The 25,778-nt window shown below is 33.7% G+C and overlaps 1 long non-coding RNA gene across 1 annotated transcript in view; it reads right to left on the bottom strand.

Moving 5' to 3' along the window:
- Positions 1–321: 321 nt before the first annotated feature.
- LOC134473580 (uncharacterized) overlaps positions 322–25,778 on the bottom strand; it is a 56,646-nt gene continuing 31,189 nt past the window's right edge. Inside the window, exons 2-3 of the long non-coding RNA XR_010043875.1 lie at positions 1,368–1,557; positions 322–410 (exon numbers count right to left, since the gene is read on the bottom strand). This is a non-coding gene — a long non-coding RNA (uncharacterized LOC134473580). The remainder of the gene's footprint in view (positions 411–1,367; positions 1,558–25,778) is intronic.

The following is a 25,778-nucleotide window of genomic DNA, read 5'->3' as shown; positions in this document are numbered from 1 at the left end:
AACAGCAAAACTCTGAAGCAAGAAGCCATAGAGTTAAGTAGATAAAGAAAGATGCCACCTTCATCAATAGAAAGATGCAGTTCTGTCAGGATGTCAGTCTTTCCCAACTTGGTTTACAGAGTCAACAAATTCCAATAAAACTCTTGAGAAATTGCTTTGTAGACATTGACAAACTGATTCTACAATTTATATGAAGAAACAGAAGAGAAATATATGTTTTAAATCTTGCTACCAAATTACAGTACTCAAAAGGTCGCAGTGTTGGTAAAGAATAGACAACAGGTTAGTGAAAAAGAATAGCAAGGTGAGAGATTGACTCACACAAATATAAAACATTATCTTCCAGAAAGGATCAGTGCGGTGGAAAAGGACGGTATCTTCAACAAATGGTGCTGAAACAGCTCAAAACCCTGTGCAAAAGAAAAGAAAAACAAAAATACAAAACACAGATCTTATGTGCTTCACAACAACTAAAATAAACCTCAATGAAAAATACATTTGTTTTCTATGACTCTTAGCAAAAACATAGAAGTATAAATGACCTTGGGTACAGCACTGACTATTTAGCTACAACAAAGACAAAATTCATGAAACAAAAATAAGGATTAGGTAAACTTCATTAAATTAAAACTTTTTCCACTAGGAATGACATATTATAATAGAATGAGAATATAAAGCAAAGTCTAGAACATGCCTGCAAAAGGAATAACTGATATGGGTCTCACCCAGAATATACCAGGATCTCTTAAAATTCAACAATAAAATACGAACACTTGTTATGGTTTATAACTAAACGTCCCCCAAAAGCGTTATGGGGTCAAAGGCAGGACCTCTAGAGGCTGATTAGACTACAGGGGCTTGGAGCTGATTTGCAATTAGGCGGGGCCAGGCGGGAAGTAGCCTGCCACTTGGGGTCTGACCCCAGATTACATCTCCGTTTTCTCTTTTGCCTGTCTCTGCTTCTTTTCAACCTTTCTGTGAGCACCTTCCTTCCCCACCAGGCCTTTCCATCATGCTAACTTCTAAAAAGTGAAGCAAAATTCACCTCTCTTTCTTTAAGTTGCCAGTGTCAGGTATTTTGGTCCAGCAACAAGAGAAGTAACTAAAACAACAATGAAACAACAAGGAAAACATCCAATAATAGTGTGCCTTGGTTGAAATGAGTTGAAAACTTGTGCACATAAAAACCTGCACATGGGTGTACATGGAAGTTTTAATTGTCTTTCAGGAGGTAAATAAAAATTGTAACGTGTTCTAACAATGGAAAATTATTAAGCATGTCTTGGTTACTTGTACTTTTACTTTTCTCTCATTGCTGGGACAAAATACCTGACACCCAAAATGAAGGAAAGGTTTATTTGCCTTACAGTTTTTGGAGGTTTCAGTCCATAATCAGCTGGTTCCAAGGCAGAGTGGCATGGCACTGGGGCGACACTTGAGGCAGCAGCCAGAGCAAAAGGGGAAGACAAGACTCTTCTCCTCCCTTGTAGTGTATGTAGGCCTCTCCTCAACCCCAAGGGCACAGTCCATGAATCTACAGTGACAGGTCATTACCACCTATTATGGATTAAAAAAAAAACTGGTGGTCAATACCAGCTGAATTAAATCAGCATGGTGCTGAGCATAGATGGTCCACAAGAGGAAAGTTGCCAGCATAAAGAGAGACATGGAGAAGACGGGTGGGGAGCTGTGGGTTCCTCTAAGTGTTGCTGTTTGAGCCGTTGATTCTCCTGGAGGAGCTCATCATGACTAGCTTCCCCAGCATGGGCTCGACCATTGTCATCAGAGGAGCTCTCTGATGATTTTGTTAGTGAGAGTAGCAGAAGTTCATTTTGGGGGAGCTCTGGTCCTTACATTGAGCATCACTTTCTGGCTCTGGAGGGGGAAATGCGTGCCATTTAATCTCCAGGAGAAACTCATCATGCTGGCTTTCTGGCATGTCCTTGGCTGTTCTTATTGTCAGGAGCTCTGGACTTACATGTCACTGAGGAGAGCTATGGTACTTTTCAGGACATCTCTGGTTCTTATTTTAAGCATGACTTCTCAACTCCAGCATAGAACCCTCAACCTACCAGCACAGGCCCTTCACTCCTTTGGCATAGACTGTCTAGCTTCCCCCACTGACCTTTGGGCCTCCCCAGCACAGATCTATCAGGTCCTGACCTAGATCCCCCATCTCCCAAATGAGTGTACGTTGGAGGTTTAAATAAAATGAGAAAGTGGTATGATTTTAAAAGGGCTTTAGGAAGGTCAAAACCCTTTAGCTGAGCTCAAGACTCTGAAAGCTAAGACAAAGCCTTTTCTGACCTCCCACTTCATTAGGTTCAACAACATGGTTGCGGAGACTGAGAAAAGTACAGGCCATGAGCAGGACCTTGGGAGTCACCTCAAGGCCGTCTCCAAGTAATGAGTCAAGTCAATTTAGTAGAACTGTCTTATCATGAAGACATGATAGGAGTGAGACTGTAGGAATAATTTCTGCAGGTTCAGTCTCTATCTACTTAATTGATGTTTGAGTCAAGTGTCCACAGCTGTGGCCTTATTTTGCCCTTTAAGGTATTTCTGGACTCATAGACCACTACAGGCCTCAGCCAGGACCAGTGATTCATAGAGGTGCACTTACTGTGAATCAGCTCCTGTTGCCAGCCCAGAGGCCAAGGCCTAGGACAGACTCACAGAGAAACATAGAAAGCCAATTAGTTAATTTTAAATCCTGCTCAGAGCTGCTTTGTAGTGGTCTCCCACACAGATCTGTAAAACAGACTGGCATGAATTCTTCTCATGGGCTCTAGATCTCCAGTTGGACTCATGGGAGGCACTGTCATGGGCTCTAGGATTCCATCGGGACTCATGCAGGACATTGCTGTGGGATCCAGGCCCTTGGCTGAATATTCTGAGTCTTTAGTGTTGTGGATAGATTTCCTGAACTTTCTTGTGTTTTACTCTGGGTGGCCATCATAAAATAATATTATAAATTCTGTGTCCTAATTCTAATTGTTCTCCTCACAACCCCTGACTTCACCACCCCAAATCTACATTTTAAATTACGGTTCACTGTTGGTGGTGTATGTTCTATGGGATTAGACAAATTAAGTCCAATCATTATAGTGTCATAAAGAGTAGCTTCTTTACCCTGAAAATTTTGCCCATTTATATATCTATATTTCCTACCTCTATTCCTTAGTAACCACTGATCTTGTTAATGGTTCCACGCTTTACATAATTTCTAGAATGTAGCAGAATTATATAGTTTGTAGTTCTTTCAGATTTCTTTCACTTAATGATATATATGTTTCCTTCATGACTTTTCATGACATGAGGTTACTTTTTTAGTGCTTTGTTATGGTTGATACATTGTGTTAACTTGAGAAGTTTAGAAGTTTAACTGAGAGACTCAGCAGGAAGCCAGGGTTCTTTGTAAATATCCTCATACTGTGCAAAGGAGGGCAAGGAGATTTTGTGAGTGCTACATCTGCCCTGCACAAGGGACTCCCTGTACAATATTGCTTGGTCTCATTTTGGTCCACACTATTCCTTTTTCTTTCTCCCTGTTACTAAGGCCAAATGTCTGCTATTCTTTTTAATTTAATTTATTTTTGTCTTTTCGAGACAGGGTTTCACTATACAATTCTGCTGACTTTGAACTCACTTTGTACCCAGAATGGCCTCTAACTCTCAGTAATCCTCCTGCCTCAGCCTTCTGAGTGGTGGGATTACTGATGTCTGCCACCATGCCTGGTCTGCTATTCTTTTCTGTGGCACTTGTGTAACTTGTTTATTCTCTAGTAGAAAAAAATGCAATTTTTTTGTAACTACATCTCTGTGCAAAACATAATAATGCAGGTTCCTGTCTGATGAAAAACAGAGATACATATTTTAGTGGAACTGCTGAATAGCTAAGCATTTAATAGACCGATGTATCATGTAAATTCAAAATAATACCATATAATCCACTGACATGGAAAAAGTTAGAGTTCTTACCCATACATTAAAAAGTATATGACACAGTTTAATGTGTCTGATTAATTAATGTGAAAAAATTAACATGAAAAAAACTGATATTTAAATAGAATTTATTCAGAGATACAAGTAAATATAGTGATGTCATGGTATAATGTAAAAAGCTTTTAACTGAAAAAAAGCACTCTGACATCAAAGACTTTTGCAGCTGATAAGTTCATGCCTGTGGAAGACAGCAGAAATTCTGAGTCCTAAACAGAAAAAAGAATTTTCAAATATAACATAGTTAGAAGTACCATTCAGAGTGTAGAAGGTCAATTTGAGAACACTCAGGGTGAATTATTTTAGAAATTAAAGTATTTTTGCAGTCTATTGCAGTGCATATGTAAATAATAACACCCAATAAGCCACAATGTTCATGCTCTAAATGAGAATTTGGATGGGACTGAAGTATTTTGAGGCAGGTGCCATGACAAGAACCACTTCAGCACATTATGCATGAGAAAAATTCTAAAGAGTTAAGTGTAACAGTTTAATTGATGACTATAAAGAAAATTATTGCTCCTGTAACCCCATTAGAACTCAGGCAGCAGTGTTTTACAGGGATGGATTTTACATCTATTTCTTATCATCTGCAAGTGTTATGGTTTATATCTGGATGTCCCCACGCAGCCCCATGTGCTCTTTTAGGATAAAATGGATTGGATCTTGAGGGCAAGATACTCACCAGTGGATTAGTCCACTGATGACTTTAGAGCTAAATGCAATGTCGGAAAAGTGAAGCCTGATCTGAGGAGGTAAGGCAGTGTGAAGCTTGGCCTTGAAGAATCCATTAATTCTTCAAGGACCAATTCTTCTCCCTCTTTTCTCCCGTGATCTCTTTCTTTCTCTCTGCTTCCTATCATGTCGTGAGCAACCCTCCTCAATGATGCACCTCTCCCCTGCTGCCCTGCCCTGGAGCCAGCATCTATGAACTGAAACATCTACAAACTGTGAGCCAAAATAAGACTTTCCTCCTTTAAACTGCAAGAATCTACCTACTTTCTCATTGCAGAGACAGCAAAGTATCCCTAAATTTAAAATGTTAAAGACAAAATACATCACAAACCTACTAGTTCAGAATTTCCTATACAAAGGCTCCTATACCTTGAACCACAGATATGTGTATCTTATGCATGTGAACTGGAGGTCTGGTGATCAGCCTACTATGCTTCAAAGAGACTAGTAGCTTTGGTATGACCTGTTGCTAAAGTGCATGTACACTTACACACACACACACAAACACACACACACACACAGGATTGAAAATAATTGTTTGTTCATGAAATAAAATTATTATCCACTATCAGTGAAGACTGAATTTCATTTTTGGGGTTGACATTTTAACTATCAAAACTGTTTACATATCTTCAATATTTTTCACTAGTTACACACATCTATCATTGGAATACCTCACTCTTAGGGAAATTATAGTTTTGGAAAATTAAAATAGACCAGAATTTTTGGCTCCTTTTCCTATGCTAAGAGGGTTCTATAAACATCCAAAGATGGCCTAAATACATTTCCCCAAATTCTGTATTTAAAGAAGGATTTCCATTAAAAAAATAAAAAGATATAGATTCATGAAGGATTACAAAGAAATTGCTGCCAAATCACTATGCCAGGCAGTTTGATAATCAAAGTATGATGACACTGAAAAGCAGAATTTGACAAATTACACATTTGTTTGTGGTACTGGGGATTTTACCTTTCACAATGAGATGCAGCCTAAGCTCATTTTTATTTTTCATTTTGAGAAGGAATCTTGCTAAACTGCTAAATTCCCCATGGTGTGCTTGAACTTCTGATCCTCCTGCCTCAACCTCCCAGAATACTGGGATTAGACGGTTTCACAGCATACCTGGCTGACAAAATATGCAATGATTTTAACAAATCTGTATGTGATGATATATATTTGAAAATTCTTTTTTTTTTCAAGTAAAATTCTTGCATTTGAGAACATTTATTGTCCATCATAAACTGAAGAAAACTAGATTTTGCCTGGAATTTAAAGGTGCATTGTGGAGACCATGGATTGAGTAAGTACCTGCCTAGCAAACACCGGGTCATGAGTTTGATCCCCAACACCAAAAACAAATAAATAAATAAATAAAGGTGCAGTTGTGACAGTATGCAAAACCTAATGTTGATACTAAAACATGAAAACATGAAACACTTTTGGGGTACAAACCAAAGGAGTAATGAACTATAAAGTTAATTGTAGAAATGAAGCTTATCTAATATTTATTATATTTGCTTCAAGTTGAACAAAAAGTAAAAACATTTGATATTATATTTGTATCTTATACAACATATTTTAACATGTTTCTAGTGATTGATTTTCCCCAATCATCCAGTTTTTCTCATTTACAGTATTTGGCTGGCTGAACTCTAAAGAAATGAGACATGACCAATTTCAAACATGTTATTATAATGTAAAAATATACAATCTTTTAATTTTACTACTTAAAAAAGAATCAGGCAAATTTCCATTTAAAATTTAAATTTCTATTTAATTCTATTTAATAATTTTAATATGTCACTTTATAGAGATACCTTTGAAATTATTAGTATGTCTGGTAAAAGTATAGGAAACTTTGGGAAATCGAAAAGTTAATATTTTTATTTAAAATTTTGTGAAAAATTAATATTATTTAGTTTACCTTTATATATTGATGATGGTTATTAAAAGCATGACAGGGCACCATTATAAATGTATAACTGAATAGAGTGAAATCCAAACTGAATACTAAATTTGAATGCACTGAAAATCAAAATTCTACACATATCTGAAAACTGTAATTATGGTTATGTAAAAGTTCTGTCCATGTTTGGAAGTAAAACTTTTCTTTCCATTATTAAGAAAGGTTAGATATCCTTCCAAAGTGGCATTAACTTCTCATTAAAACGTAGATTTCCTTTTTGGCTGTAATTGGTCTTAAAATTTATAAATTTTATTTCTCTTACAATGGCAATTAATGTTAGAATCTCTACTTAAAATTAAAATAGCAACATTCTTTTCGGTATGATGAAATAGTCACCTTTTCTTTCTTATATAAATAATATCAAAATTATCAAGGTTATGATGAATTCTATTGTAAAGGGTAGCATTATCCATGCCTGCTGAAGATAAGCTAAATTAATTGGACAAATAGATTAGATATAAAGAAGGATATTAAGAGATTATGGAATGACTTCCCTCAAGATCTTTAAAAGTAGTCCAGATATCCATCTGCCTACGATAGTTTAGGTAAAGTCTGCCTGAAGCCAGCAGGATGAAACAGACAGATAACCTCTAGAGGTTTTCGACAACCATAATGTTTCTAAGATTTCACTTTCTTGCCCTATAACGATACTGGCATCTTCTCAGTTTTCTGATGAAGATTCTGAGCAACATAGATTTTTTTTTCCTTAATGTTAACACACTGTCACTCCAATTTTTGTTATATTTTTCAAGAGAAAGAAAAGTAGATGAAAGAGAAGAATTACCAAAGTTCAGACTTTGTCTAAAAAAATACACTCAATCCAGGTGAACAATATTAAAAGTCAGGGCTGCCAAGTAAAAAACCCTGAAACCTACTGCATCCTTCATTATTACAGCCTCACTGCCAAATAAATGATTTCTAATGTGAAAGAAATTTCTAAAATTTTCACCATATAAATTAAAAAGCATTCAGTGTATTTAATAAACTGGAATGCATACTAAAAAGGGACTTAAAATATCTACCCCATTAAAATCAAAAGTAAAACAAAACATGTTAAAAATAAAACCAAATGTTTTGAGCAGCTGGAAGTAACAGTAACATTCAGAGAAATCTACAGGTATGCAGTTTGGGCTCCTCCAAAAGCCCGAGGTTGAGAGGGTGTTACCAGGTTGAGAAACTAGCAAGTGCATGGCTCCCCCTGGAGGAGGGGAGCGTCGCTGGCAGGAAGATTTACATCTGCCTTGGAGTTTGATCATGGCCCATTCCTTTCATTGTTGTCAGTGCTGATTTATTATTAAATAGAATTATTTAAAGTTGGTTTTGGCAAATGTTGCTTATTTAATGTTACACGTTGATTAGTATTGCAATGTATAATAAAATCCTGAAGTTCGGTGTTTTTTTTTAACTTTTTAAAAAATTTAATTAATGCATTTTTCCTGTAGTCATTCATTCACAGAAAGTGTAATTCTCAGTTACCCGTTGCACTGATATTACTGGGTTATATCTCTAAATTTGTGGCATTTTACAAATATTTTCTGATATTTATACAGTCTTCACAAGCAGAAAGAGAGGCCTTTTTCTCTGTAACATGTTTAAGAATGGCTTACATAATGAATTTTTGAACAAAATAGTAACAAGTATGTGACAATTTTCCCATAGTCTGTAATACTTTGCTAGATATTTCAAATGCAATAGTCAATTGTTGTTTAGGACTGATGACTGCTGGTATCTCTAGTCAAGTTTGTTCGTGAATTGAAAAATTGACCGCAGCAATTGAAGGAGCACCCATGTCAACTGTTAGCAGGCATTTCAAGGAAGACCACAGAAGGCTTATGGGCCATTCAGGACATTTTTCCTAGGAGAAATGCTGTGAAGGATGGTGGCTTGAATACTCTGTGTGGGTAACATTATTCAGCGAAGAGACATAAACAAAGAGCATATTCAAGAGAGGGAATGTCTGATTGACTTTTCATTATTCAAATATTTTACATCTACAAAACAAAAATAACCCGGTAGGCTTGTGACAGACACAGGGAAAAAATGAGTAGAATCACAATCTCAATAAGGCAAGGAACTGTCTGTTAAAACAAGTTTGCAACTATTCCTGTCATTCATCAAAAAAGAAAGAACATTTACATTTCACAAAATAAATATGCATGGCTTATAATACAGTCTATGTTTTGCTATTTTATAACTGTGGATGTGATAGAAAATGAGTTCATTGATTTCAATAAATCATTTGTAATACTCGTAAGAAGCAAAATAGAATGCTTGATTAACAGTTTAGAGTGTAAATGTCCCCTACCTGGAGTCCATGAACAAAGTAAATGACTGTAAATAAACATCTTTTAATTTAAGTGTTTATAAAATGTATTTTTAAACTTTCTGCTTTAAATGCCTTGTAATGTGCATGATTTTATTTAATTTTGATAAAGACAAGAGAAAGAAACGTCAACAGTAAATAGGCAGAAAAGACTTACAAAGCTAGAAAAATCTCAGTGACATTTCTCTTTCAATTATACTGTAATTGTTGAACTAGAAGAAACATGTATGATATCCTTTATCCGACCTAAGAAAAGACCCATAATCCTTGCTTAACTTGTTCTTTCTCATAAGATATTAGATGTAATTACATGACTCATATTTAGCTATTTTTATGTAATGCACACATCTCTTTTTGCACAGATTCATTATAATATTCTTGGGCACTACTTAGAAAAAGAACATCTATTAAACCATATAAATTACCAATGCAGCTTAATATGAGTTAAGTTAATGAATAGAATCTATTGTCTCTAGAATATAGTGGAAAGCCTTTGAAAATCACAAGTAAAGCAAATATAATTCGTTAGTTTTATTTATCAAAGATGTTTTTCCTTCTGTTTTCAGGAAGATCTAAAGCTTGAATCAAATGATAAATTTAAGATGTGTAAGTCAGTTTAGAGCAATTTAAAACTAACAGGAGACCTAGCCATTCTATTTTTGTTATTAAAATGAAATTGTAGTATCTCCAAAATGTGTGTATACCTCAGAAGCCTGCAGCTGATTTCCAAACAGTCTACACTTCAAAACAACTTTGGCACAAGAAATCAGCAAAGACATAGGAAAAATATTAAAATCACTGTGGGAGTGACAGAAAAAAACGGAGAGAGACAGATTCCTTCAGTCTGATCCTTTATGATTCTTTTCTAGTTATTGAGTATATAAATTTCAATCCCCTCATACAACTGAAGGGGGAAACGATTATCATATCATTCAAAGCCTCACAACTTTAACTTCAGCTCTAATATAAATTTGCTCTGTATGAAATGACTTTTAATATTTTGTTCCTCAACATAAGCATTAAATTTTCTATGATTAAAAATTTATTTACTCTCTCCTACTTAATTTAACTTTTAGTTTGCTATTGTTGCCATTGCTAACCTGTTTTGGCAAAAATAAGTAAAAATAAAAGTACCTTCCTGCACGTTAGTAAGGAGGGTTTCAAAACAAGCAGCATTGACCTGTGCAATTAATTAGACTTTCAAAGTTACCTTTAGAAAAAATTAAAATTGTGGAGAGAAATTACTGTGACCACTTTACCTTTTCAGCTCACCTGCTCAGTTTCTCAGATATGCATCATGATGCTTCCATAAGAAAACAGAATCAGGAAGATATAAATAGGCATTATTGAAGTTACTTGTTTTTAGAATGTACTTTTTTAACATTTTATTTAAAGAAAGACTAAACAAAACAGAAAATGGGTAGAAATAATACATACTTTCAAAGAAAAAATAAAGAGTAAGAAATCACTAGTTGATGATTACAGATTGTCCTCTTACAAATAGTTCTTCAAGTTACAAAAATGAAGCATACAAAGTGGGGATTCAAACAGGAAGACTGCAAATAGTTCTGTTCAACTATCCAACAAAAACTTAGTAATAGAGTTACCAATCCTATACACTTAAACATGCATGCAGTTATCTATACCTCATGTATGCTGAGATTAAACTAACCAAAGCAGGCTAAAATAACTCTGAACAAAGAATAATAGTATTGCTGGATTTCACAACATGACACTACAGGATCAGCACTGGGTACTGTAGTGTCTCTTTTTCTTCAAAGTATCTGTTCATTTCATTATGTGTTACAAGATCAGGTCTCGTAAACTCTTTATAGCTTTTATGTGTGCATGAGTCTTAACATGTATTTCTATCCTTTCTATATTAGAGGGAGAAATAAAACAAAGCAAGACAAAACCAAACATATTCCTATAAACACACAAAATGGAAAAGACATATAAAATCACTGTACAAAGAGTTCTACCATGGTTACTGTGTTGTCTCTTGTTATCTTCAATAGAATTGTTTATATCATCAGAGATAGTATAATTGAATATAGCAGTACATGACAATATTAATAAAAACACAACTTTATAGATAGTGTAAAACTTCAAAAACAGGTAGTAATCACTTAATAGAATTATTAGCTACCTCACAGCTACGACCAAAGTGAAGGATCCCTACCACATCAGAACACCACCCCACAAACAAACAAACAAAAACACTTTTAATCCATTATCATAAAGAAATCCTGAAAATTACTTTTTAAAACAGGAAGCAGAAAAAGCTGGTTTCTCAATGAAAGATAGTATACTAGGCACCGGTTGGTAGAGAGCAATTTGGAATTTGAGTTCATTTATATTTCCCATGCTATAAAATCTTCAATGTCCCTGAGTAGTTGGACGTATTTGCAGATGAGATTTGGCTGTAAGCAAAGACAGCATTTTCAGCTCTTCTTCCCTCTATTTCATTCAGGAGTAATTGTTCACCGCTGGATTAGAGAAAAAGGGTGTCTTCTATTGACTGAATTTCAAACACCGTCCTGTACTCTGCTTAAGAAAATGACGCAGTGAAGAAAGTATTATCAAAGTCCAGACATTGTAAAGATGGCCCCTCTTTAATAAAGCTAATATTTTTAAGTTCTTTAAGAGTCCTTTCTGCCCCTGATACATGTGCTTGGATCTCATCAGTGCTAATGGAAATTAACAAGAAAATGGACTCTTAATCATTTATCTTACATTATAGAAAGGCATGATTTGCGCACTTGATTAGGGCTGTAACTGAACAAGATTTTATAAAGATTTGATACTCTTCAAACATGTTCACTGCAATAATTCAACTGGAAAATTTTCATAAGATTTTTTTTTGTCTTGTATATTTTCTGGTTGTGGAGCATATGAGCAAAATGTTAGAAAAACATTAAGACTGTTGCAAAGCTACTTATTCACAAAAGTAAAGACATATTCGCAGTCCATTCAGCATTCATTTAGCGTTTACTTGACATACATTGGTTTATCCTGCTCTTGAAAAATCAATATTTTCCATATTTGCTCAGAAAGCACCGTGAGAAGTATTTTCTCTTGTTCTTACTAGGTTTAAACTTTTTAAAACATACATACTTTTAGAAAACCTTATGATTTGTGTAATACACATTTAAAGTTTCCAGCTGAGAAAAATACTAATCTATAAAAATACACCGTAGGCAACACAGAATGTATACTCCTTGGAGCAAAGCAAAGTCAGATCTGAAATTTTGTGGATTTCAGTTTATTCAGATACTGATTAACTGAGCACACCGAGCTTCCATGTGGCTTCTTCCTCTCTTTATCTGTACTGTTTTTCTCCACTGAAAGGATGCATACTTTACTTCCCTGAAGATATCTCTGCTCCTACTGAGATTCTGTATTTTATAACCCCATGCTTGAAATTTTTACTATTGCCAGAAATAATTCCAGCCTTAAGTTTCAATGTTTTTCATTGTGAATATTATAACACCATCATGTTGCAGTGGAAAAGACTTGGATAAAGAATGCAAATTTAAATAATTATGAACCCAATGACTCAATTTGTTTTTATTGAGAGTGTCATCTAACCTAACTTAATTTTTTAATTTCATCTTCCTTTTAATGTTCAGTGAAAGAATTATGCTTTAAAAAATAAACAAGAATGTTATTTATTTGGGGATTTTGAAAGATACCGGTTATCTCTAAGAAAGATGGTGATCAAGTATTATAGGATTATCGGATTATCATGTGTCTTCAGGAAAATTAATTAATCTTATAAATCAAATAAAAATAGAAACTGTTAATGACTAGAAAGAAAATATAACACAAAATTCAACAAGTGTCTCATATAATAGTATAGTCAAAAAGCTTCAAAGAGTTCACCCACAATATAAATATAAATATAACACAAAATTCTCAGTAATAAATTTAATGAGAAATATATATCTACCGAAATAATATTACAAAGAACTATGAGGCAAATTGAAATAATATAGGGATGCTCTTTTCACATCTCAAAGATGTAAAATATTCCCAAATTTCTTTATATGCTTAAAGCAATTTTAAAATTTACTAGATATTATGGCTTGTGTCTAAATGTCAACCCAAAGGCTCGTGTGGTTGTAGGTGGGACTTTTCAGAGATGGTTGGATATGGAGTATGTGACACTGGGATTGATTCATGGTGCAATGCTAGGATTAATGGTGTTAGAATTAAGGGTGTGAGTGCTCCCTACCTTAAGGTGGCAAACCTGGATCATATAAAAGGACATAAAAGAGGCTTCTCAGATGTCACTTTGTGTCTTCTGCCTTCTTTTTTCTTCCCTTCATGAACTGTTTCTTCTCTTCTATGGTCCTCTGCCGTGCTCCCCAACCTTGGAGCCAGCCAACTAAAAACTGAGACTTCTACTAAGTCAAAATAAAACTTTCCTCCTTTAAATTTGCATGTTGGGTATTTTGTCTCAACAAAGACAAAAGTATTAAAGACACTAGAATAATTTTTAAATTTCAGCGATGATTCTAATAATCATCCAAAAAATGTTAAAGAACCTGGGAAGCATTTGAATTATGCCAAAACTATGACATTGAAATAGTCAAAATATATAAAATATAACATATATTAAATTTATATTCAATATGTTATTTAATAAATAGCATAATGCTAACATTTCAGTAACTCAGAATACAAAATTTGGCATGCAAATTTTGAGTGACATGTACAGAAACAGGTTCTTGGGCAATTAGCTATGTTTAAATACAAAAAAAATAAAGGCAAGCAATATTGAGACAGTAATATTTTATGTCAAGCAAAGAACACATTAGAAAGAAAAAATAGTGAATCACAGTAATTAAAACTCAGTAATTATTAGACACCAAATATATTATCCAGAGCAATAAATTGAAGTGAAAATGAGGTGAAATGCTTTACTATTGTTTGAAATGGCAAACACTTCAACATAATAAATTATGCCTTTAAATTAATATGAAAACCACAAAAATGATATACAACATTTGGCAGAAACAAGGCTCTGTCTTAAAAGGAAAAATAAATTAAAGAACCAATGAGAATATGAAAAAATAAACTTACTAAAAAAAAGGATGGGGGCTGGGGATTTAGTTCAGTGGCATAAGTACCTGCCTTGCAAGCAGGCGGTCGTGAGTTCGATCCCCGGTACTGATAAAAAAAAAAAAATACAAATTATAATAGAATCTCATTATCTCATTGTAGTTAGTTCATTAGAAAAACGTATAAGATACTAGCATCTAGAGATAAAATACACCGAAGTGTGCACTGCAGCACAATTGTTTCAATATACAAATTTCTAAGACTCATGGGGCAATAAGTCATGTTAATATTTTATACACATAAATATATTTAATTCAGTAATTCTACATTAAAGAAATTAACTAGAGGAAATGAAATTATCAAAGCTCCTTACAAGATTCAGGCACATATAAAGTGTTTTCGTTAATTTTAAAGCAAACATTAAATATCTGCACAATGTGAGTATCATAAAACATTTTAAAATAACGTTTAAAATATTCAACTAAAGGGAAAGTGACTGGACATGGTACTGCATAGCTGTGACCCCAGCAGGAGGATCACAAGCTCAAGCCTAACCTGGGAAATTTAGGGATCTAGTGAAATCCTGCCTTAAAACTGAAAACAATTTTTTTTAATTATTAGGAAGATACCATAGGGTGAAGACTCTAGGTTCCAAACCTATAACTATAAAAATATTAGAGTAATGTAACAACCACCCATGAAGTCTCACCCAGGTTTAAGAGTCATCAACTGCCTCTTCTAATTATTTACTCATATTATGTTAAAAGTCTAAGCTTCACTTGTAAGGATTCAGTATACATTTTTAAGGACAAAGATATTTCTAAACATAAAACCATATTCACATCTAAAATAATCCACTCTGTTCAAATTCCTCATAAATGTCATGCTTTCTGTACATGTTTTAATACAAGGGATCACAAGTCAAAGTTAAACACCGTTCCTTTTAAATCTTTAAGTCTCTCTAGCTCTTTCTAAGCCTATTGCCATTGACATCAGGGCCCACTAATGGTTGAAAGATTGCTCTGTGTAGAAGTGGGTGTTCAGAACCAACGTTGGTCTCTCTCCAATAAGTATCGACATCACCTTCCTAATAAGATAAACAGCCCACGGAAGACAAAATTTCTGGTGGTTGCAGCCGTGCTACTGATATATAAGCTCCCCTGCTTACATCTCCCTTTTTTTTTTCCTCCTTTTGGCAGACTATGTTAGATTATTTGGGAAATGGATTGTCTGGAATGTCTGCATTTTAATCATAGCTCCTTCATGGTATGACCAAACACATTTTTTTCATCCTACATGTTTCCTAAGAAATGTTGAAGTTAGAAAATTGATCACATTGTAGGTAGTAAGAACCATTCTTGTTTCTTCACCATTTTCTATCTGTCTAATCAAGATCTTGGTCATCAAATCTCTATGTCTTTCAGAATTGTTTACTTGCTTCTTTCTCTTAATATTTATTCATCCTTTATCTCTTCTTTGAGTTAGTTTGCAGTCTGCACATAAAACTTGTATTTGTTTAGGTGATGTGATGCAGATAAATGTTATGTAAGGTTTAAGTCAGGTAATAGGAGATATTAATATGACAGTCTGCAAACTGGGTCTCATTTTCCAGGCTTTTATCCAGCCACTTTCCTCTTCACACAGAAACCTGAGTCATCTTTCTACAGGAACAACTATGGTCTTGTGATTCTGCAGGGCTTTTTGAATTCCTGTCTGGGACTGTGATTCGACTTCTCCTTACCTCTAGTCTCTTCTATTTCCTTATTTTTATTTCGGTTTCCATACTTTTTCTTTGTGTATGCATGATTCTTAAAGAATGCACGATCTTATCTTATGATTTACATTTTTGCATAATTTGTAGTATTTGTAATATTATCCTATTATCATGTGACTTGCTTTTTAAAAATTTACTTAATTCATACAGAAATCTAGTTCTTTAGCTTCTGTAAAGAAATCCATTTTTCAATAAATTATTTATTTTTCTACTTTGGTATCTTCATTCCTCATAATTGACATAAGGTTGCTAATCAGAAAATGTTGTTAGGTATGATAAACTTAAGCTAAATAAAGTAACCAACAATGTTAAATATTATAGTGATTAAATGGGATTTAAGAAAAGAAGAACTATTTTACTCATTTTATATTTGTATCTTTAAAAATTTGTGAAACAATCTTTTTCTGTGGCTGGGGATTTAGCTCAGCGGCATAAGCACCTGCCTTGCAAGCAGGTGGTCGTGAGTTTGATCCCTGGTACAGGAAAAAAACAAAGAAAAAAAAAGAAACAATCTTTTTCTGAGCAGTGATTTCTAAACAACCTCTATGTCCTATGAATATGTCAGAAAGAAATCTTCAATAATGTCATGAAATACAAACAAAATTAAGTCTATTGGGGCCAAGGTTTGCTCAGTGTCTCAAGTGCCTGTCTGGTAAGTACGAGGTCATGAGTTCCATCTCTGTGGTACCAAGTAAATAATAAAACCATGTCCTAGAAATGCAGTTTAAAAAAAAAATAGCTGGGTATGGTGGGGCACTCCTGAAATCCCAGCACTTGAGAGGCTGAGACAGGAGGATCGTTGCAAATTTGAGATCAGCCTAGGCTACAAGGTGAGCCCAAGGCCAGTCTAGACTACATAGAAAAATCCTGTCTCAAAAAGACCAAAAAAAGAAAAGTTTAAAAAATTAATTATAATAAACATTTGTCAAGTAGCAAATGCAAGAAAGAGTGGAATATATTTTTGCCAAGCTAAATAAACAATGAAACACGGAATGTCTTCAAATATTGAGAAATCTTTATTTTTAAATATAAGTAATCCCCTTCATTAGTTATGAATGAGACAGATTGGTCGATAATCCCAATAAAAATATGTGAGCATTAAAGTAGTTTCAAAATGCCCTCATTAGCTGTCCTTTTCATATTTTATCACAAAAGTTTCTCCAAATTCAACTGACTTTGACTTTTCATTTATTCACTGTTTACAAATTTATCACTTTAACACAGGTAAATGCAATCATATGCTACATTACAAAAATAATGATTTTTAAATCCCTAGTAGAAAGTACTGATACAGGGAAAATAACAAATATAATGAAATTTTTGCTGAATAGAGTAAAAATCATTATCAAAAAGGGAAAATTTAAAAGACAATCACAACATAAGATTTAGAGTATGTTTTTCTACTCATTTAAGGTATATTAAAGTAATAAATATTTAATAAAATGAAAAATTTCAAATTATAGTCTTTTTTGTTCCTATAGCCTTGTTTATAGCATCAGTCAAAACTTTTATGTTTTATTCATGTATTAAACAATCATTATTGACAATTAGCAACTACCAATTCCAGTTCTGTTGATTTAATCACTCCTTCCATTTGCTTAGGTTTACTTGACCTTATTTACACAGAGGACTTTGAAAACCAAATACTTAACCGCATGCCTTACTCTAGGAAAGGTTTGAAGTGGTGACACGGTTAAGAAAATTTCCAGCATCAAGAGATTGATGATGTCTATTGAGAAAAAGCATGATAAATGATTTATTGCTATATAGTAGGCATATACATGTTGATTGACACAGATAAATAGATAAATGATAATGGATGATAGGTGATAGATAGATAGATAGATAGATAGATAGATAGATAGATAGATGAAATTGTCTCATTTATTCATTATCCCACAGTTCTCTCTCATGTAGGAATAACTCAGAACAAAGGGGAGCTCTTTATTCTCAGTCAACTAGATTATCTCCCGTGTTCTGCAAACGTTAAACCTTTGGTTTTTATATTTAGGTCTATGATTCATTTTTAATTAACTTTGGTGGGAAACACTGAATGAAATTCCAAACTGATGTTTTTCTATGTGGATGGCACACTGTTTCGGCACCATTTGCTGAAAAGACAGTCTTTTCCAAACTTCACTGTCTTGACTCCTGTGTCAAAAATATACTGAACATAATTATTTGAATCTGTGTTGATGCTGTGTATTCTGCTCCATTTGTTTATTCTTTCACCAGTATCACATTGTTTGTTGACTGTAGTTTATAATAAGTTTGGAATTCAAATAGTATCAATTCTTCCTTTTTAATCTTTAGTATTAGGGGCTGGGGATTTATCTCAGCGGCGTAAGCACCTGCCTTGCAAGCAGGCGGTCGTGAGTTCGATCCCTAGTACCGATAAAAAGTTTTAAAAAAAGTTTAAAAAAAAATCTTTAGTATTGCACTGCTTATTTTAGGTCGATTGTCTTTACATATAAATTTTTGAATCACTTTGTCAAACTTCAAAAATAAAAGTAGATGGGATTATTCTGACTTAGGTTGTATGGTTTAGTGCTCAAGATGGGAGAGCAAAAATTATAACAATGTTGATCTCTCCTACTCATGAATTATCTCATCTACTTAGTTCTTCTATGATTTTGATTGGAATTATTCTTAACTGTTTTTACTGATAATGAAATAGTATTTTGTTTTTAACTCAAGTTTCAATTGCTCATAGCTCATCAGTAGGAAAACCATAGCTTTTGTGTCATAGCATGTGTCCTGCAACTTTATTATACCTCAAAGACTTTGTTATTATTGTTGTTATTTGACATTTGGGGATGTTTTTACACAGACAATCATGTCATCGGCAATCTGTCATCTTTCTTCCTTTCCGATCTGTGTACTTTTTTCTTCTTTCCTGCCTTACTGAATTTCCAAAATCTTTATGAACAGCATTAAATAGGAGTAGTAAAAAAAGACATTTTGGCATATTCTCAGTCTTTGGAGAAAATTATAGTTTATTACTACTAAGAGAATTGATCAGGGGCCAGGGATATAGCTCAGTGGCATAAGATCCTGCCTGGCAAGTGCAAGTCCCTGAGTTTGATTTCCTGTACCTCCCAAAATTAATTAGTTTTAGGTTATCATACATTATTTTTATTCAATTAAAGAAGTTCTCTCTTATTCCTGTTTCCCTGGAAGTTTGTATCAAGAAAGAAAGTTGACATTTTTTTATTTTATAGAGATTTTTTAAAAAGACAAAACAATAACAACAAAAACAATTTAGGATTTCAAAACAAGATGATAGAAAATTAACAATAGTTATTATATTGCATGCTGTCATTTTCGAAATAGTTGGTCAAATTCTGAGATTCCATCCCACAACCAGAAAGAATAGCTATCATCAAAAAATTAACTGATGACAATGTTGGCAGGGCTGTGGGGAAAGAGGAACCCTTTTCCACTGTTGGTGAGAGTGCAGACAGATGCAGCCACTGTGGAAATCAGTGTGGAGATTTCTCACAAAACTAGGATTAGTGATAGCATTTGTCCCAGCTGTTTCCCTTCTGAGTATTTTCCCCAAAGAATTCAAATCATCGTACCACAGTGATATATGCTGACCCATGGTCATAGCAGCACAGTTTGTAATAGCTAAATCTTGGAAACTGCCCAAATGCTCTGAACTAAGCAGTTTTGCTCCGCTGTGCTCTCCTGCCATGAGGTCTCTGCCTGCCATGTACTGAATCTCTTGCAACTGTGAGCCAGATCAAACTTCCTTAAATTGTGTGAGTCAGTTACTGTGTCTCAGTCACAAGAACTGCTAACACAGATCCTGCAGAGAATGTGTGTCATTCATTTCTTAAATGTTTGTTAGACTTTACCAATGGAACCACTTAAGTCTTGTCTTTTGCATTTGGGGTGTTATTTATTATGTCATTCATTTCTTTAGTAGATATGGACCTATTTGCATTATGTGCTTTATCTTGTATGACATTTTATATTATGTCTTTCAAGAATTTGGGTCATGCTATGTAACTTACTAGATTTGTGAGCCATAGAGTCATTCATACTATTTCTTTATCATCCTTATAATGTTCATGAGATTAATAATGATGGTCTGTCATTTCTGATATTAGAAATTTGTGTTTCTCTATTACTATTGGTTTGCTTTCCTAGAGATTCAAAATAGTATTAATCCTTTCATAAAAACATGTTTTGAATTCCTTGATTTTATCTATCATTTTACTGTTTTCAATTTTTTATCATAAGTTTTATTTTGTTTATACTGTTATATGTTTGCAACACATAACAAATATATTTATAATGGGGACTGGTGCATATATATATTTTAAGTGTTTATTCATTTTCTAAAGGTGGAAGCTTAAGTTATTGATTTTAGGCTTTTCTTGTTTTCAAACATAAGACTTAATGCTATAAATTTCCCTGTAAGCACTGCTTTTGCTGTAGTCTATTGATTTTCATGCTGTATTTCAACTCTATTTAATTCAAAATATTTTTTAAAGTTTCTTTTGATGTTTTCACTTACAACTCACTTGTTATATAGACATTTGGTGTTTATTCTCCCATAAAATTTTTTCTAGCTTTCTGTAATTAAATTCAAATTTAATTGTATTGTATTTTTGGAGCATATTTTGTATGATTTTTAGTCCTTTAAGTTTATTTTATGGCCTGTCATCCACCTTGATGAATGTCCCATGTGACCTTGAGAAATGCAAATATTCTGCTGTAGTTACATGAAATATTCCATACATGCCAATTAGAACCATTCGATTGATAGGGATGTTTGCTTAAATTATATCTTTATTAATTTTCTGCAAGCTAGACCTGTCAATTATAAAAGGGTGCTGAAACCTCCAGTTATAATAGAGGATTCATCTATTCCTCATTACAATTTTTTTCTATCTTGTCTTATGCATTTTTATACTCTTGATAGAGATATACTCATTAAGAATTGCTATCACTTCTTGGAGATCTGACCTCTTTATCATTATGTAATGCTCATCTTAATCCTTAGTAATTATATGCATTTAGAAATTTTTTTCCTGACATTAATATTGCTACTATAGCTTCCTTCTGAATAACACTAGCACAGCATACCATACTACTTCAACTTAAATTTATTTTTATCTTGTGTTTAAAGTACAATTTTTACAGATAGTATATAGGTGAGTTTAACTTTTTATCCGCTCTGACAACCAAAGTCTCTGTACTTTAATTGGTGCATTTAGGTTTTTCACATTGATATAATTATTGTTATAATGAGATTACCACCCAGTGTATTAGCAACTTTTTTCTTTCATTGCATTTAGTTTTTGTTTTCATAGTCTCATCCTTTTCTCTGTTCTCAAGTCTTAATTTACATTTTGTATGACTTTTTTCTCTTATTCAAAGATATCAATTATACTTTTTAAAAATATTTTAGGGGTTTCCTTGGAGTTTATAGAACACACTTACAAATAACCTAAGTCTCTGTTGAAGTCATTCTGTACTAATCCATGTGTAGTTCTGTGTAAAGCATTTCCCATTTCTTTTTTTCCAGTGCCATATAACATTCTTGTCATTCATTTCACTTATCTATAAACTATAATCACCAAAATCATTATTATTTTGAATAAAATAATCTATAATATCAATTAAGAATGAGAAAATTGTAAAATATCAGCCTTCATTTGTTTATTTAGATTTGAGCTTCTCATCTATATCTTTTGTGTCCTCTCTACAGAACTTCTTTTAACATTTTTTCAAAGTCAGTGTTACGAATGACAAATTTCCCCAGTTTTCATTTTTCTGAGAAGGTTTTCATTGCTTTCACTTTTGAATGATAATTTCACTGGACACAAAGTTTTAAACAGATACATTGATCTACTTTCAACACTTAAAGATGTCACTACCATGTCTTCTAAGCAAAAAGCCTGGTTTTTATGCATGATTTCTTCTAAGCATAGTGTGTGATGATACCTGGACTTGAATTTTCTGAGATTTGTGCTAAAATTTGATCTAGAAAACTACAATGTAATAAATGTATATTCTGTAATTCACTACATGGGTACTAATTTGTTATGGTACCAATAGAAACTTAATGCACTAGTTCGGGTATTCAATATATTTTAGCTTAAATATTCTATATCAAGGCATCTTTCTTAAATCTTTCCTGAACACTGCTATCACAATGACTGGCTGAAAACTAAATTTTGAAGAAATTTAGTTTTATTTCTTAAAATTCTGAAAGATAAATAAGTATCAAATATCATAACATCATAGTCCATGAAGTATTTTTTGCCACATAGAAGACTGAACCCAGAGCCTGTGAGCTGATTACAGCCTCAGCCAATTTTTGTTTATGAGATAGAGTCTTGCTAAGTCATTAAACTGCCCAGGCTGGGCTTAAACTCGAGATCCTCTTACTTCTCCTCCTAGAGTGCTGGGATTACAAGTGTGCACTTCCATAGCCAGCTATCTCACTTCTTTAGTCAGCTTAATTTTTTTCCCATATAGTTTATCTTTCCAAAACATCAAAGTAATACTTAATCATAATTGTATTAGATAAGCTTCTCTGGTGTCAAGCAAATAGAAATGAAATCTGGGTAAGCAAAGCTGGAATTCATACCAAGGGTTCTAGAATAAAAATTGAAAAGCTCCAGGGAGAAAAGAGTAATTCCTGTAAGAAGCTAAACTCACCACTAAAAGCAGCTACCATTTATTTCTATGAATTTGTTTGAGACTTACAGTTCCAGAATCAGAAGTGGATTTTTCACTTTCCTCCAAAATTACTACTTCCATGGACCAGTTATGCAGTCAAAAAAAAAAAAAGTAGAATAGACCAACTTGTTCATTCCTTTGGTCCAAGAACAACTATCTATAATACAAGGACAAAGAAAAAAATCTATTAGGCAAAGACAAGATCACTGTAGCTATTATGTGACAATTTCATACCGTCTTCATCTTTCTTTATCCAGAATATCCAGTAATACTCTAGGTGTAACTTTATCTCAACCTTAAGCTCATTAGATTGATAGCCTCTACATATGTGTTAGTTCCCACAGCTTCACTTTAAATTGTGGTTTGCTACATGCGCTAGATCTCATCCCTCCTTCCCTCTCTTCTTTCTTTATCCTTTCTTTCCTTTGTTTCAGTGTCAACGTACAGTGTCAAGACACTGATGCACAAGCATAAGGCAGAGTTCACTGGAGGTTTTTAAATATGGTGAATAAAAAGTTAGGTCTCAGGGCTGGGGATTTAGCTCAACGGCATAAGCACCTGTCTTGCAAGCAGGCGGTCATAAGTTCGATCCCTGGTACCAGGAAAAAAAAAAAAAAAAAGAAAGAAAGTTAGGTTTCTAGCTTCTAGATTATCAAGAACAGTTTACTCTCAGTTTGCATCAGGATTACAAAATCTAGATATACAAACAGGTGTTTTCAAATAAAAACATCATATTACACTATTAGATAAAAGCAAATTACAGAATTGCATCCCACTACAAGATTTTTGAATATTTAATAAAATTTTACTAACATATAAAATATGTTATATGTAGGAGGCACAACTCATGCCATACTCTTTTTAAAAAGAATCATTTTTCATGCACAGCACAAAAAATTCATTCAAATATGCAAAACAATAGTTTTTAAATCACTGGCTTCAGAACAAGGACGCTCAATGATCCCTGAGAGATGTAAAGCACGTATGATGGCTCTGATTGGCTGGCTTGAGAATTTAGGAAGGGCCAGCCCACACGGAGCCCAGCAGAACACATGAAAGGAACAGATGGAGAGGAAAAAAGAGAGAGACCAAAGGAGCAGAGATCAAAGGAGAGAGTGTCAAAGAGGAAAGAACAGCACACAGGGGGAACTCAGTGACCTCCAGAAAGGCCCCCATGAGGATTCAGCTGAGCATTTAGCAGCCTACGCATGTGAGGAACCACCTTCCATAGAACCAGAAATGATGATTACCTCTACCAGTCAGAGTAGAAAACTGCATAAAACCTCATGGGAATGAGATGCAACACACAGAGGGTCTCAGCTCAGCACGAGTGAATTATGACTCCATTCCCACCTAATAAAATAGAAAGAAAAGCCTGAACGGATAAGTGTCTAAAACACAACTTTACTTTGTAACAGAACAAAGATCAAGAAGATTTATAAATATAAAAATGTGTCTAGCATCCAAGAAACTAAAATCCAAAATGACGGTGAGTCAATAAAAAGACACTACAATGTTCTCATTCAGAAAAATACAAGCCATGAAGAGAAGAAAAATTCATCTCCCGTATGCCCATGTTATATTGCTGTAAATTATTAAGAAAAGATTCCACTCAAACTTCTAAAATGATGACTATGAACAATGTGGTGAAAAGCACACTGGAACAAGACTAAATTAGACACTGCAGGAAAGAAAAAGAGAACATGAAGAATAACGATGAAAACTACCCAAAATTAAACAGAAATGAAATGAAAATGAAGTAAGAATTTAAAACACGTGGACCATTACGTACCTACAGAGAAATTTCAATTGGCTTTCCATGCATGGAAATTAAGGTGAGATAAAATGTTTGCAAGTCATATGCTTGAAACAATGGTATGTGTTCTTATATCCAGAATGTTTAAAGAACTCTCAATTTTTATTGTGTAGAAAAGGACAACCCAAACTTTAAAATAAAAGAAAAAGCTGAACAAATGGTTCACCAAAGAAGGTGCACTATCTTTTGAAGAGCTAATACTAAAAAGACCATTCACACCAAATATTGGAGATGATATGGATCAATTGAAATTCTCTCACACTTTTGATAGGGATGTAAAATTTTATAGGTAAAAATTGGGACTATTTTAAAAATTTTATGTATTAATTTGCATTTCTTTATATACTTATTTATGTATTTGTCTTTTGAGCCAGGGTTTTACTATGCAATTCAGGCTGGCCTTGAACTCACTTTGCAGCCCAGGCTGGTCTCAAATTTGCAATGATTTTCCTACCTTAACCTCCCAACTGCTGGGATTATAGGCATGCACCACCACGCCTGGCTCCTAAAATTTAATTTAAAATGTCTTAAAATTTTAAAAATTTTGAAGTTAAATGTATATCCATCATGTAATCTGATCATTTTGCTCTGCAATATTGCTATAACAACTTAATTTGTAGTGGCCAAAACCTAGAACCAACTCAATTATCCATTTATATGTAAATAAATACAAAATTTAGGTATTTACTGTGAAGTAACTCATTATGACTCAGCAATATAAAAAAAAAACTATTAATCCATACTATAGAATCAGTGAATCTCACATTCAGCATGCTGAGAAAGAAATCAAATAGTAAAAAGTATACATCCTGTTAGATTTCATTTATTAAAATATTGTAAATACAAATTAACCCATAGTAATATTGATAAAGACATAAAAGTATCTATTTTTAAAAGGGAAAAAGGACAATATAAATGACAACAGTACACAGGCAGTAGGTGCTGTTTCTCTCCCCACTCTCCCAAAGGGAGAGTGCAAGTAGTGGGTCACCATTTCTCCTTGTCATTATAATTCAGAAAAGATTAAGCATGCAATGTTAAATCATTAGAAGAGGAGGAAGTCTCATAAGTGAGAAGGAAATCAAATAGAATTTTGGAGCTCACCATGAATCAACAGTTAAAAAGAAATGTTGCCGACCCAGGGAATGTAGCTCAGTGGAGAAGTGTACAAGGCCCTCTGCTCAATCTCTAGCAGCCAGAAAGACACACAGAAAGGAAGAAAGAAAGGAAGAAAGGAAGAAAGAAAGAGAGAGAGAAAGAAAGAAAGAATCATCTATGCAAACAATAGCAGCCAAAAAGAAACCAAAAGAAAGGAGAGAAAATGGGAATTGATGAGAAAATTTTAGTTACAGGTAATAGAGACACTTTTCCAAGAGTACTAAATTCTATATAAAT

The sequence above is a fragment of the Cavia porcellus genome, unplaced genomic scaffold (genome assembly GCF_034190915.1).
Source record: "Cavia porcellus strain 051 isolate PalLab524CR breed Dunkin Hartley unplaced genomic scaffold, mCavPor4.1 scaffold_27, whole genome shotgun sequence".
Taxonomy (NCBI): Eukaryota; Metazoa; Chordata; class Mammalia; order Rodentia; family Caviidae; genus Cavia; species Cavia porcellus.
The sequence above is the reverse complement of the archived record's forward strand: the minus strand, read 5'-3'. Positions and strand labels throughout refer to the sequence as shown.